The sequence below is a fragment of the Thunnus thynnus genome, chromosome 10 (genome assembly GCF_963924715.1).
Source record: "Thunnus thynnus chromosome 10, fThuThy2.1, whole genome shotgun sequence".
Classification (NCBI taxonomy): domain Eukaryota; kingdom Metazoa; phylum Chordata; class Actinopteri; order Scombriformes; family Scombridae; genus Thunnus; species Thunnus thynnus.
In genome coordinates, this window is record NC_089526.1 from 26,172,682 (window position 1) to 26,184,818 (window position 12,137).

Below are 12,137 nucleotides of genomic sequence, written 5' to 3' on the forward strand. Positions count from 1 at the left end.
TAATAGTAATCCAGTATTATAATGTATAATGGTATAACATTGAGGGGGCTATTTCGTGTGGTGAGTACTTTTACGTTAATACTTGAGTGATGGAATTTGACTTACATAACATAAGGGCTTTCTTTGTGTTTTTCATCTTTATGCTCTTCTCACTGGTTTGAAGTGAGCCAATATCTGTTGGAAAAAGGTGTTGTCATGTATTCCCACGCACCAATCAGAGTTTGGCGACATTTGAATCAGAATCTGATGACAGCTTGTGGGTTGTTTGGTCACTTTGCCTATCAAAGTTGATCAAACCACACACAGTCCCAACAAGGTTTTTTGAGTGTTAAACCCTTCTTAAATAAAACCTGAAGATGTTTTTTGTAATTTTGATTGTTGCTTATTTAGTCATGAATATTCAATGTTATGGAGAGAGACTTAATTTGAAAACATGTTTTGGGGGACTTTAAGTGCGATTTGCCTTAAAACATGTTTCCAACACTGGGGCAAGTTGTCACATGGTATGCAGTACATTGTATATTAAAATAGAATACCAATTCATTACAGAAAATAAACAAATAAATAAATCTAGATGGAGCTTTAAATGCGGCTCTGCTTTCCTAAAAGGTCAGAGTATCTTTAACACCTCAATATACACATTTCCTTTTTGCATTAAGGTTTTATAATAAATGAATTCTCTTGATATTCACTACAACAAGATAGTGAGAAACGATAACGCGCATATTTTTGCTTCCTACGTGATACAGGACCCAGTAGATGATGAGCTCAACCCCATGCTATGCACCCTTAACCACATTAAAGCCCCTCTTGTATGGGCAGTGTGTGGTCTGCCTCTAAGGGACGGCAGGGGATGCAGGAAACAAATTAGCTTTCTTGACCTTGGCCCAAGTTTCCCTTCCACCCTTCACCCCTCCTCCTCCCTGTCCTTCATCTGGCCACTTCAAGGGTCAGCTGGATGACAACACGCCTCTGTTGTCCTCCACAGTGGGGATATATTCAGATGAGAAGCTCATATAGGCCTGACGTGCATCGTGGGAAATGAAGTTTATGACTTCAGTTTATATACGAGGTCAACTGGATGTGGTCAGAATGATTACCAGTCATACACATATCTTGTTTATGATGCTGGGCAAAAAGAGTAATTGTGAACTGAAAATACAGAAAGGGAGAAGAAAAGAGGCTTATAATTTCTGAGTGAAACAAGCTTGAGGAAGGGTTAATATAAAGCACTGAATGAAGACAGATAATTTCAGCATGGGATTAAACAGTGAAATCACTTGAAGACAGAACGTTTCCTGACAACATGAGGCTGTCACACAGTCTTTTTCAACCTCAGTCTCAAGGTCACGATTACTTACACACACACACACACACCGCTGCCACCATGAATTAAAAGTTTTTTTTCTAACATGTTAAGTTTATATCTCAAAAGAAATTTAATTTTCACTACCATAGTGGCCTCTGCCCGAGCCTAAAATGAGAGACCTTTTGGCTATAGGAGTGAAAAGAATCCTTTCAATGATAGATATTGGATTGTAACACCAACAGGCAAATCTAATTCTCCCAGTTGACGCGAAAGCACGTCTGTGTGCATCAGTGTTCAGCCTGAGAGCAAAAATAACCTGGGGTGTCCTGGGGAGGGAAGTAGCAGCTCTATATTAATGCTCATACTCTTCATTGATCTATGAGGGCTCCTTAATCTTGTGGGCAGCTTCTTCCTACGTATATTTCATAATGTGATACATAGTGCATCGATAACACTGGTAAGGGCCTATACTTTCTCATGCTGGCTCACAGCATTTATTGATTCCAGACTGAAGTAAACATGTCTTTAACACATGGGCCTGTCACTCCTCGCAGATAAAACAAAATTGTCAAGACAAGGTCCTCGTTATTAGACACTCTAATGATGACACGAATCAATAGTTAACATGACAAGTTATCATCTGCAAAGTTAATATCCGATTGTAACCACAAGATGGAAAATGAGGAGATTAGAAAAAAAAAAAAGGCATCTCTGCGTGGTTGAAGCAAAGCAAACAAATGCTCGAGACACGTGTTTATTGCTCACCACCTTAAACTCTCCATGCTGTGGATTATTTATTTTATTTTTCAACTGGTGTTCTGGGAATGGATGACAAAATATACATACAGTAAAATGACTCAGGAGCATGGCTTTGGCAGTGCGCCAAATTGACCATATCCTTATGACTAAATGGTAGCTTAAGCCAGAGCAATTTCCTCCACATTTTCTGAAGGCAGTCAAGTAAAAATGATTATAGGTGTGAGCTGTGAGTAAGGTTTAACAAATATGGGTTTTTGAAACCAAAGTTACTGGATACTGGTGTTTTTTGCACTGACACTGCCAACACCTGTTTCCTATTTGCAATTTTTGTCGTGCCAAAATATGACATGAAAATAAGACATTGGCCGGTTATTGTTAGACCTGCCTCTCCTATCCTAATAGAACTTCTCTTGTTGACAGAAATAAAGTATTTACTTGTTTCTATTTTCATTTGTATTCTATTCATCTGCCCTTCTGAGTGGTTGTTTCACTACAGCATAAAGATATTGTTTCATATTGTGAATTTGATGCCAGATGAAGGTGTAACATAACGCTGTATATGTCATAGTACAGTCGAGTCCATGCTGAGAGGATGCAAGAATTCAACCCTTTTCTTTCATATAATTTAATTTTTCTTTGCACTTCCCAACAGGTGTGCATTAGACAACATTTAGAAAAAATATTTTAAAAAATCAACAATTTTCTCCCTAGAGCGGCAGAAAAAGCCTTATTTAAACCTTCACTAAGCACAGTAAACTGACTCTCAACTGAAACCAGGAATAATAAATTAAACGGTTCAATAAAGGATCTTTAAAGATGTGCAAAGACAAATTTAAAGCAGACTTATAAGTGGATGAAATGACTATCTCATATTAGCCCAGTATGTTGCTAGACCAACGTAAGACTCTGAACTGATTCATGTAAACTGGAGGTTCATCCATAGGCCACCAGTTGCTGATGACACAGACTAGTCAAGTGTGTATGTGTGTGTGTGTGTGTGTGTGTGTGTGTGTGTGTGTGTGTGTGTGTGTGTATTCCTCTAAAGTGAGATCACATGGCCAGCAGTCTGAGTCCAGACAGTAGGAAGTGAAAGTGCCACTGCAGCCACAACACAGGTCAGATCTCAAACACGGTTTTCCGCTGTACAGTGCAGTCGCTCTTCTCGTTTTACTCACAAAAGTGCAGGAGATATTTGAAGACGAACGACAGAGGATGAGCCCTGGTTTAAGTGATGTAACAAGTAGACAATGGGGGGAATTAGAAACTGTGCACATGTATTTTTAGTTCAATATCCGTGAGGGGGAGTAAAAAGAAGTTTCCAACCACTGATGAGTACATGTATTAAAATAGAAAATATATTAAATATACAAACAAATTCAAAAGAGTTTACACTCCAGCAAGTCATGAATTGATAGGACTTTGTATCTTGACATGAACATAACATCTAATTTCTGCAACAAAATACTGTAACACATATGAATTATTTCAGAATAAGAAAACTTTAAGTATGTTACCAATGTATGTTTAACATTTGTTGAGGAACTAAGTAGGTTTGTTTTTATCTATAGAGCATGTTTTTGTTATCAGAATTCTCCAGCTTGACGCCGTGCTCACTGTTGCATTAGAAGCCCCTTTTTTTTCAGCAGTTTAATGAGCTAAACCTTGGAAGCGTTTTGGAAAAAAGGGACACACCATGGGTTACTCAGTTTGATTTTATTTTCTCATTGTGTCTGACATCAAGGGAGGGAGAGAGGGGCAAACTTGTGAGGTTTGACAAAGACAGCGGCAGAAGTGGAAGCGTGAAAAATAAAACGAAAGGGGCATAGCTATTTGTGTGCAATGAAGAAAGACATAAAAAACAGCCTCGCACTGAGATAGTTGCTCCAAATGAAATACCTGGAGATTGCATGTTGCCTTGCATTTGCAGGGGTATTCAGTTTTAATTAGGGTTTTGAAGACATCTTTTATCAGACTGTCACTAATCTCTCTCTCCCCTACCCCCAGCCCCACTCCTCCCTTCACACACACACACACACACACACACACACACACACCCACGCACACCGTCATCCTCTCAAATTTTAAAATGCAAATACACAGCCACAAGAAAAAAAGACCGAAAAATTAAGAAGAAAAAAAAAAAAAGATTTTATGGAATAGTACAACAATTTGTCTGATACACACATTATCAAAAAGCAATGAATTGGGGACAAAACCATTGTCCCATTTCATTTTGGAGAACAAACCATTACCTCTACTTTTTAATTGCATTTTCTTTGGGGCAAAGGTGATAATTCATTTTGCTCAGGGTGACACACATGAAGCCGAAACAAGCATATAAAGAACTGTTAAAATAGTATTCTTGCCTTCAGTCCTGGAAGAACTATTTAAATTCTAACGTGGTAAGAGCATACTGTGGGACAGAGAAAGAGGCAAATAATAAATCATGCTTTGCTCTACAGTTCATGAACAAACAGCTGCTTATTTCAATCTTAAATGACATCATCATTTTGAATAAAAAGTGAAAGAAAAGGAAAAGTGAATTGAAGTGATTACTTAGTTTGATAAATGATTAAATTGGCATCAACTTTGTTTCACAAATTAAAAGATAGGTTCAGTGTGATATATATCTCCCACTAGATTCCCTTCGTATTCCTTGAAATTAAAAATAAAGTATATTTATTAAACACAAATATATAAAAATACGTCTGAATTTACACTAAAGCACGTACGTTTTCAAAAAAGTATCTTTCAACGTAGCCGTGTAACAAAGGCAACTTCTTGCTGTAAAATGTCGTCTTTCCCTCTCGTTTCTATCAGTGTGTGCTGTGGTGGTTAGACTGTCTCCCTCTCTTCATTCCTGGCCCTCTTCCATTGTTAGTCACCTTGTTTATTGGCTGGAGCAGCCGTGGCGTACTGGACATCATCTGAAACTACAAACGACAGGATGCAATAAGCTGGAGAATAGCAGCAATCTGAGGAAAGTTCTCCATTCACCAGAGGTCCCTAACTCTCTGTCTTCTTATCCTGGGCAGAAAATAAAAAAATCAATACGGGCTCACAGGGCTTGATAAAAGTGCTGGACAGGGAGAGAAGCAACGCTGGGTATAGTAAATTAAAGTGATCAAAATTTTCCAGTTGACTCAGCCCACAGCCTACATAAACTAACAACCCTGTCTCCACAACTGTCCGTCATCCTCTTCCACCCACTATCTTCATTCTCTCCTTCAATTTTATTTCAGTCATTCCTCACCATTTTGCTGTTTTTTGCATTGTTTTCTGTTGTTTTTTATTTTTTAATTGTTGCCTAGAGATGTTAAAATTTTGCAGTGTTTTGTATTAAAATCTGGGGATTTAAAAGCAATTTCTCTGCCTACACTGGTGAACTGCACTTGAGCAAGACACCAACCAAACAATTTTCTCTATGTAGAAGAGCAATAGGTCACCACTAACCAGACAAGACTAGCTGCAGTATCAGCCATTATTCAGTTCATTCTAGTGCTACTTGTGGTCACTGACTTGACTGAAAGTAGAAAGTTCAAATAAAGATGCTATACCACACATTTTTAACCATGACTATATCATTGCCAAATAAAATGTGACACTTAAACCTGCCTTTATTGTTTTTGGGTACTTGGGAGCAGCGCAACAAGCTGAACACACGACACTGACATAATTATCGCCTTATAAAGTTGCTATGGTGAAGGTGTTTGCAGTTAGCAGCAACAATAGCCTATTTACACATTCGGCACAAAGCAACTTTAACATTCATTTGCGGTCATGTTATTGTCCACCTAATGAATGTAAATATAATATTTAATTTCCTTGTAGCTCTGTTTTGGACTCAACAACTCCTGAGGGAACTCTTTGGCTATTTAGCTGCTAAATGCTCCATGATGTTCACCAGCTAGCCGCTACCTTTGGCTGTCTGTCTGTTGGTGCTGGGTAGGTAGTGTACGATGGGTTTTTCAGAGCTTTTTTTGCTGAAAATGGCTACCTGCTGTGAGACGGAACAAAAATAGTAAGGTTGCAGGTCTTAAAAACCAAAACAATGAGCAGAAAGATACTAAATCACTCTGTGGAGCTGAGGGGAACTGAGGGGATAAGTTGGTGATAATCCTATGTGAGTTTGTCACTACCAGAGACCCCTTTCACATTACACGGTGTCATTTGTTCTATTATTGATATAAAAATGATTCATTACTACAGCTAAATGATTCATTACTACAGCTTTAAGTATAAGTAATGGAGGCTAATTGCCATTTGACAACAGGTAGCCTCACTCTCACAATAGAGGTATTGCCAATGCTTGTGTTCCTCAAATTTAAGACTTTAAATCATGTTGCTTCATATGAAAATTAGTGTGTTTCTTCCATTCTGCCCCTCATCTACTCTGAAATCAATCAAAAAATTTTTTCCATCTATCTTTTGCTCCTTTCACCATCTGCCGTTGCCAGAACACTTGACATACTTAACACTGCCGTTCCCTCTTCCTGTAAGGAAATAGAGTAGATCTTCCCCCATGTCTGACCCTTTAACACACAATGGAAACTGTGTAAACTACCATTCTCATTTGTTAATTTTAATCTTGTGAAAATGTTCTTAAAATTCAAGCAATAATTTAATTTATGAAGGTTAAAGCGCTTTAACTCCCTGCCCAGATGACGTGTATGCACTGTATTCCTGATGAATGCCTTCACCTACTCTGTTAGAAGTGTGCCTGACCACACATAAACTAATTCAGTTACAGTAATACCAGCAGCAGCTGACTCACTCAGCTAACACACCCCATGCCAGCCCCACACAGGGCCCCTTGGCACCTTGTCCACCTAACAGTAAGAAGGGATTAACAGGGATTGGCCAATCCAGTCCAGTCTCATGGTTTGTGAGCTTTACCACAGAACTAAGCTGATATGCCAGCTCAACACTGATAACTGCAATTTGATGGTTGTGCTGTGTACTGTGGGAAAATGTCTCATGTCTTGTCTCTTGTTTTATATCAAGTTTACGGTGATAGTTCAGCGATTTCTGCATATTTCCACTGCAGTGGATTTCATTTCATATTCACTGCCTGGCCCTTAAAAGACAAAATGATGAAAACAGCTAATTAAAATAAAAATAACAAGAGGCCAAGTTGTGGCAAACACCACACAATGCCACCCCCAACTGCCACCCAGGTGGCTTCGACTGACCTCCGCTGTATGTTAATGTGTGTGTCTTCCTGTACGTGCCAATGTGACAGTGGGTGTGTGTGTCAGGGATCAGCTTAAAAGAAACACTAACTACCCGGGCCAGCACTGGCTGTGGCCTAATATCCTGTTGACCCTGGTTAGACGGCAGACAGCCTTGAGACACTTAAATCCAGCCGTAACCCTGAGCAACACGCACATGTCCTGTTAGCTCACATCCCAGCTTGGCTTTCCAGGGACCAGGGACCCAGCACGGCCTTCAGCCAAGAGCCCCCACAGCCCTTCATTCTCCTCTTCAAACAGTGTGTGTGGTGCAACATGATACTAATATAAAAACCACATACACAGTGATACAGGACGAGGTTTCCTGACTTGCAAAAATAACGTAAGAGGAAGAGGTGAAGAACTGTGAAGTGTCATATTTGATGGCTCCACTTCCCATCACATATACTTACTTATACTACGGATACTTACAGTTAAACATAACTCTCACACTGATACAGTGGTCAAACTTTAGACTGGAACTGTTGTGTCATACTACTTATTAATATTTTTAATTGACATGTTTTTTTCTCTGGTATCAAATATATGCAACAACTTAATATGTTTATGTATTTGTTTATTTAATAGAACACGACAGGTAGTGTGCAAAGTTGCAAGTCAACAGATTACAAGTTAAATGCTCTAGTTTAAAGGAGGATTAACACACAATCCTGTTTATCAGTGTGTTTTATTAAATCTTGTGTTAGCCATGCAGATCCTGATGGTCAAACTCTGCCTGTCTGTTTCTATATTTATCTATTTTAATCTCTTTATAAAGCAAAAGGATTTCAATTACAAATGCCACGGGAGTCAATCCAATTGAAAAACAGTTGGCAGTCCTGTGTTTAAAACCTTAAGAAAAGATTACAGATGGGCCTTCGCGTGCATATTCGAGATGCAATGACTTAAATGCATCACTCTGAAACTATTTGCCTAAGTGTTTCTGTCAGAGTTGCACAGCAGCCAATTAATTGCAGGTCTTTACTGTATGCTGCAGAGTAGCTCAGGGAATCAGCTATAAACCCCCTAAAGCCAAGCAACAGTGCATGCGAGGAACCTGTAACTACAGGAGTGTGAAGATTAGGATTACTGCACTTAAAGTTGAGAAAAATAGCCTTCAGAGTGTTATAATGTCAAATATTTTTTTCTTAAATATTTTAAGAATTATATTATTCCCAAATTCAGTTTAAGATCAGTAAGGCTAGGTTAAGGAAGGTTTCTTACTTGTAATCCGACACATGATTTCACACTGTGATTCTCTGTATGCACGCTTTGCAGCAGGTGCTTCTGAAACGTAGCTCATCCCTACCAAGCATGATCAATGAGTAAGTCGCCATGTAAACACACACGTCCATACCTCCCCTATGCACACACACACACACACACACACACACATACACACACACAAAGCTTGATTTTGAAGGGTCCTTAATCACAACTAAGCAATTGACTGATCAATGACAGATATGAGGAACAACTCTAGAATGCTAACAGGACCGCATTTGCTTTTTATCAGTTTCTTTGTTTTGGCCCATTTTTATCACAGATTATATTTCTCTCAGTGTTAAAAGGCTCCGAGCCCCGCCGAGGTATTAATTAAAATCTAAATACTAAATATTGATTGATACGTTATCAGGGCATAGCAGTTGGTCCGCAGGCTATTGATCCAGCCTGTGATTTATTATCATATTTAAGAAAAATCATTTTGCCAGATTATACGAGGTAATGGATTTTTAGCGGAGGGGTGTAATTCTTTTTTTCTTTTCTTTTTTTTTTGTATCGCGTTTGTTATGTGGAAGGTGGAGCAGATTTCTCAATTGCATTCGGAGATCACTGATATCCTTGGTGCCGCACCCCCCTGAGCCCCCCTTTCAGCCCTGCCTGGCCTGTGAGGGGCTAAAGCTTGTGTAAGAGAACGATCCCGCTCTTGTCATTGGGAATAATGGGTATTGGGATTACCTCTTTAATCACAACAAAGATTAACAGATGGTATGAGAACAGTTATTAGCAAACATCTTGCACTCATCAAATCAATAAGATGATTTGTAATCAGGCTGTTGGTGCAAGTGAAAAGGGAGCCGGGGCCGTTCCCAGTGAAAGATCCTGGCAATCAGAGGCTACTGTGTAGCAATTACCTCTCCACAAAATAGGTGCTCTTCCTCCACTGGCTGGCAGTCCTCCAAAACACACGCCAGACTGATAGCAACATAGGGCATTAACACGGCAAAACACAAAACACTGCATGGTTAACCTTGTATTTGATCAGGTGTTAGGTTGCTCCGTGATTTCATTTCACTTTGTGCCCTTTAATTTGGTGGATCTCGCCGTGTACTTGAAGGAAAAAATCTAAATGTTTACACATGCTGTCTCTCACTACAAAGGACTGTATAGCTCATTAGCGGGTTACCATAAATAAGTCAGTGTAGGGACAAAGAGGGAAGAGCATAGAAAGTATACAGAAAAGGGTTCACTGTGCAAATATTTCTCCCTGGAGACGGAGACAGCGAGAGAAAGAGAAAGGCTGAAGGACTGCAGACCGAGCAGGGCATCCGGGACTGTAAATGGAGGAATGTAAAATCTGAAAGCTAACTCTCTCCCACAGCGTTTAAGACTTTTGTTTCATCATCTTAATAAGTTCTGCGATTTATACAAACCATACTGTTCGAACAGTAAAACCTCACTCTATGCTGGTAATTCTTCACACGCACACACACACCATGCACACAGAATTCATTTTAAACTGTTGTTCCTAAATTCTTCTGCTTGTGTCTGTGAGGAAAACGATCTGCAAAATTGTCTTTTTTCTCTATGAATTTTTTGTGTTTGTTTTTTAAATCTGGGTGGTTTTGTTCTCACTCTGAGCAATTTTATTTCATGTTATTCTCAAACAATTATTTATGCTGACTAATTTTATGTCTGTCTTACTCATAAGAAATACAGCACATTTTCTGCCATCTTACTGCAAGAGCAATAAATGCAGGCCGAAAAACATGACCATGTTCACTCTTGCCAACTATTTTATTAATTCCTCTAAACAAGTCAGAATTGGCCTTTTTTTTGTTCCATTTAGTGGCAACACAATACTGTTTTACACCATCTCCACTTCAACACTGACGACAGGTATCAGCTGAACTCTTCAATTGCTGCTTTTAAAGCACATAGGCCTTCTGGCATCGACCTCACCTTGCTCGTATTGTTTATATCCCACTCTGCAGTGGGAACACTGAGATCAAACTGATGCCATAGAAGATAATGTTTAGTGTGTGTGTTATTTCAGGAGTAAAATGTAGAAACACACATTTCTGACCTTAGTGAGATGTTGTTAAAACTTGGCTGGGTTTAAATATTTGAGAAATCAGATGAATGCAGAGCATGGTTCCCTAATCTATTGTTTTCTGTCTTTTCTCTTATTTATACGCAGTCAAGAACACACACACTTGCACAGGCATGCGATTACATGTATACTCCCCTACTTGCACACACACACACACACACACACACACACACACTCACATTTCTAATGGCAGTCTAATCACTACAAGGAACATGCAACGGTAGCTACTCACCGTACATTTACCAATATGCTGACTTTCAATGGCTTTGAATCAAGATGCAGCGTACAGAATCTATCCATGTACTATGTCTTGACACACACACACACACACACACACACACACACACACACCGTCAGTAAGACAGTGTAGATATGCACTTACCAGGATTAAGCAAGGCAAATGGTGCCAAAACAATGACAGTATGAAGTAACTGATGCTGTTTAAAAATTCAAAGGCCTCTATTGAACAGACAATGTGGCACACATATCACTGGGCCACAGATCCCTGCAGCCCACTGGTCTGGCTGCTGGCTGCTCTCATGCACATGCATGGTCTCTCTCTCTCTCTCTCTCCCCCACCTTCAGCAACATATCAGAAGTGCTATACAGCCAAGCAAAAGCAGTATGTTTTCTGACACTAAGACTGTCAAAGGAGATCCTGATGTGTCCACTAACTGTAAAATTACAGTATGAGTCTGAAATCGCTGTGAAGCATGTTTCACCTGTGGTTTTGCTATAAAGACATTTTATAAAACACACACAGAGACGTACACACATGGACAAATAGGAACTTACAATCACATAAATGCAGACAGGCACCCCTCCCCTAACGCACACATACACACACACACATGCACAAGCAGTCACTTGTCGAGTGGCTAATATCTTTCCAAGGTCAAACCTGACAAGGAATTCCAATGAGATTAAGTGTCATCAGTGCGGCTTTAGCCCTTTTCTGCACATTGTTCTTGGAAATGGCATTAGAGCCACAGATGACCACGGCCTTGGAGCAGTAAAACCTCTTCCTTTCCTATGAACACCCATTTGATATGTCATGTATTTGATACAGGGCCTAACATTCAAACATCAGAACGTAATAATGTTCTTATCTATGTCTAGGAGGGTTATGTCAATATATCGGTCTTCCATTATAAAGTTTTATTAAATATCAGATATCAGGCAGTCAGTGTTATTCACCCCTGACATGATGGAGGTTTCTTCCTGACCACAGCTATAGAAATACATGTTTGAAAACCCTGCAAATTATTTTAATTGTTCAAAATATCTTATAAGTAAATTCTATATTCATCACATTCCTGGATCTGAGTTTCTCTGCTACTGATTGTGAGGGTCACCCTTCATTAGAGAACTGCACACTCTAAATTCATTTCAGTATTTTGAGAGTCATTTAGGTTCTTTAGCTAAAACTGTATTCCGGGGAATAAAATGAATAATTGGAGTCTAAAATTTAAGGCACTATATGTACTTTGAAGACATGTCCACG

The 12,137-nt window shown here is 39.3% G+C and overlaps 1 long non-coding RNA gene across 1 annotated transcript in view; it reads right to left on the minus strand.

The window, feature by feature from the left end:
• The window catches only part of LOC137190601 (uncharacterized), a 52,199-nt gene that overhangs the window by 38,002 nt on the left and 2,060 nt on the right, over positions 1-12,137 (minus strand). The window lies entirely within an intron of this gene.